The sequence below is a fragment of the Tarenaya hassleriana genome, unplaced genomic scaffold (genome assembly GCF_000463585.1).
Source record: "Tarenaya hassleriana unplaced genomic scaffold, ASM46358v1 Cleome502, whole genome shotgun sequence".
Lineage (NCBI taxonomy): Eukaryota > Viridiplantae > Streptophyta > Magnoliopsida > Brassicales > Cleomaceae > Tarenaya > Tarenaya hassleriana.
In genome coordinates, this window is record NW_010967729.1 from 25,909 (window position 1) to 30,087 (window position 4,179).

Here is a 4,179-nt window from a genome sequence, read left to right on the forward strand (position 1 = left end):
GGTGAATTCGGATCGGGTTCGGGTCTGATCGGGGCCGAGAACGTCGAAGAACGTGATCTGATCACGTAGTCCTACCCTAGACCGTCCGTCCTGGCCTGTCTAGAACGGACGGTCCAGAGGTGGCGGACTGAGGTGAGACCGAAGGGTCTGCTGTCCGTTGGAATATGCGTGGAAAATTTCCAACTCAGATATCCGTTGAGATGCCGTTGGAAATCCATTAGAAACGAGTTGGAATTATTCCAACGTATGGCCATTGGAAATCCGTTGGAAAAATTACAACGGATTCATCCGTTAGAAAAATCTGTTGGAATTTAGCATTTTTTTTTTGTAGTGATCGTTTGAATCCATGTTTGCTTTGATTTCTATGCATGTTTGATGATTGAATCTAGTGTAGATTGCATGTTTCATGTTGCATAGAGTGCAGGAGTTCGAATTTTGGGTCCATAGGTGAATTCGGATCGGGTTCGGGTCTGATCGGGGCCGAGAACGTCGAAGAACGTGATCTGATCACGTAGTCCTACCCTAGACCGTCCGTCCTGGCCTGTCTAGAACGGACGGTCCAGAGGTGGCGGACTGAGGTGAGACCGAAGGGTCTGGAACGTCCGTTCTGTCACTGAGTGGACCGTCCGTTCTACTGTCATGGACCGTCCGTTCCGGTCACCCCAGACCGTCCGTTCTGCAAGCCTGGAACGTCCGTTCCGCCTTGTTTCGGCGTGGAACGTCCGTTCCGACTACTGTAGTTGAGACAGTCTGTTCTGCCAAGCCTGGAGCGTCCGTTCTGCATTCAGAACGGACGGTCCGAGGTACAGATTCCGAAATATTTCGTTTTCTAGGTCCGGTTACACAATCGTTGCTTAATCTGATTAGCTGTAACTCACATAGACATGATTCATTCTTATGGACCACGAAGATGTAGTACAGATGTTAGCTTCTATAACATGAATACTTGAGGCAGAAGCTTCACCAAGCATCTTGTCCTTCAGATCCTCCAAGTAAAGGTGACAATTACGCTTCCAGTGTCCCGACACTTCGCAGTAATGACAGTCACCCTTATCGGGTTTAGGCTTAGACGTAGAGGCAACTTTTGCCTTCTTCGCCGCCTTCTTTTTGGCTTTGCCCCGCCGCTTCTTGCTGGAGTTTTTCTCAACAGCACGCACAGTCTTGGGCAACACAATATCCTGCTTGGCCGATTTCAGCATCCCATGCAGTTCGGCTAAGCTCTTAGTCATCCCATGCATATGGTACTGCATCACGAACTGGTTATAGTCCTCGGGTAATGAAATCAGGATCAAGTCTGCAACCAAGTCACCATCGAGCTTCACTCCCATACGCTCAAGTTCCTCAACATGAGCTTGCATGTTGAGGATGTGGGTGTTGACAGAGCTGCCTCTCGCATCTCCGTCTTCACTAGAGCTTTTAGCGTCTTGTACTTTTCAGTACGCGCTAGCTCCTGAAACATGGTCTTGAGCTGATTGATCACATCAAACACGCTATTCCCTTCAAACTGCCTCTGCAGATTAGGAGCCATGCTTCCCAACATGAGACAGGAGATCTCATTGTCGTCAAGGGGCGGCTCCTGACGAGCTTCTGGGTAGGGGGTACATGGATGAATCGAACACACCAGAATGAGAGAGATCTGAGGGCTGTATAGGTATGGGACTATACAGTCTAAGATAACATAAAAAGAATTAGTTGGACTACTCATAGCAACAAGGTGCACCTACCTTTTTGGTTGACTATCCCGAGAGAACTCCAAAGTTAAGCGTGATGGCTCTAGAGCAATCTCATGATGGGTGACCTACTGGGAAGTATCTCGGTATGCATGCGAGTGAGGACAAAACACGCTGAAAGGTCTCGGATTGCTGTGTGAGGGCAGTTTTGACAATTCGTAGCAGCCTCGGGTCGTTACATTCGGGGTCATGCTTCCCAACATGAGACAGGATATCTCATTGTCGTCAGTCTGATGCTTCAACCAAGCATCCTTGATGGCTCTCATGGCATTGGTCGCAGGCTCTGGTGGTAGAGCCCCTTCCAGGACGTACGACTTCTTATCGTGCTTGAGAACAATTCTCAAGTTATGATACCAGTCGAAGAAGTTCGTCCCGGTCAATTTATCCTTCTCAAGGATAGATCGCATCGTCAAACTCGGTACGCTACCGGTTGACGCCATGTCCTACAAAAGAGACAAAAACAGAACGAACAAAACAAATGTAGATTCTATCAATGATCTACTGCCAGCTAGTCCATCATCAATCAATGAAAACATAGATACAAACACAAGCTATATTCCCATAAAGAAAACTAACCCTACAATAATTTTCTATATGGGACTAAGATCCGTATTTCACACAAGAATAAATTGTTACACTTATTGATGAGGACATCGGACCCAACAACATCTCGAAACGGAGATCTTGATGGAAGCATACATGGAGCAAAGATAAGGACAAACCGAGTTCCACAACCGAGTTCCACCTCGGATCGAAGCCACCAAGTAAAAGGAAGTTGTTTGGAGTGCAAGACAATTATCCAAAGGAAGTTTCTTCATCATCAAGGCAACTCCAACAACAAGCTTCCCAACCACCTCATTTAATGCAACATCAAGGAACTCCAACAACTAGCTTCCCAACCACCTCATTTAATGCATTGGACTCCTACCCCTCTTGCATGTTCTTGCCATTTAATGTTGTAGTTGAGAATTATAGCCTATATAAAGGCCTTGTAGTGCATCATTTGTAATCAGACTTGTAGAATGTCTCAAACATTTCGAGTTTTATAAACTCTTCTTTGGTTTGTCCGAAATTTATCCCGATCTTCGGTGTGTCCGAGATCACGAGTTTGGTGTGTCCGAACTCAAGCCTTGATGTGTCCGAGGTCCACTATCTATTCTTCCACTTCGTTCCATCCATCTTTCTTTTCGGAATTATGTCGAGCATCCCTTGATCCGTGACTGATTCCGAGGACCACCCTTCCCTTTCAAACATCATACCCGATCGAAAGTCGAGAGCCTTCTCCGTGAAGTGCGAGAGACTGTGATTCGGCCTTGTTCCATCCTCTCCGGGCAGAGGCGTGTATCACTTATCCTTATGCTATTTAGGTAGACATCTAAAGTCAATCACATCCAATGTGATTATTAGATCTTTTATGAGACTATGATATCGAATATCATTGCATACTCGTCTCATCTGTACCATTAAGTCTCAAGTCATACCTGGCGACTTAACCTAAGGTAAACCATATTCAAGCTGTGGGAACCACGATTTTCCACCCTGCTTCACAAAGATAATCTGGTACGCTCAGCTTTGGCATGACCCGTGTTACGGACGATCGATGCCTTGTCAGGTGCTCTAGTAATGGGAGGTACACACCTAGCATTACATGAATAAGGGATTTTCGAAACTACACCTAGATCAAGCATCTACTTTTAAGCTATGAGAACCACCATTTCTCCATCTTGCCTCACTCAGGTGCTCTAGTAATGGGAGGTACACACCTAGCATTACATGAATAAGGGATTTTCGAAACTACACCTAGATCAAGCATCTACTTTTAAGCTATGAGAACCACCATTTCTCCATCTTGCCTCACCAAGATAGCACGACACACCCAGCTTTGGCATGGTCCATGACACGTACGATCGAATAGACCATCCATTCGATTATGTAATCCCAATCTCGAAGCTCCCACTCAATCAAGCATATCCCATATCTTGATCAAGTTACATGCATTCATTCACTGGATACCGGAAGTGCCTCACACATTTGTGGAAATGTGCAGGGACTAAGAAAAAGTAGGATGCTGGCTAAGGGAGAAGCGGTTTAATCCGAACGACTTAAACCCAACCTTCCTCTGGCATTTTCGTCTAGGCCATATAAACGAGAAGCGCATTCAGAAGCTTCATTCTGAAGGTCTTCTGGATTCATTTGACTTTGAGTTTCTTGAATCTTGCGAGTCTTGTTTGATGGGCAAGATGACGAAGCATCCTTTCAAGGGGAAAGGACAGAGAGCGACAGTGTTATTGGATCTGATACATAGTGATGTATGCGGACCAATGAGCTGTCCAGTTAGAGGAGGTTATCTGTATTTCGTTACGTTCACTGATGATTTCAGTCGATACGGTTATGTCTATTTGATGAGACATAAGTCTGAAACACTTGAAATGTTCAAGGCTTTCAGAAA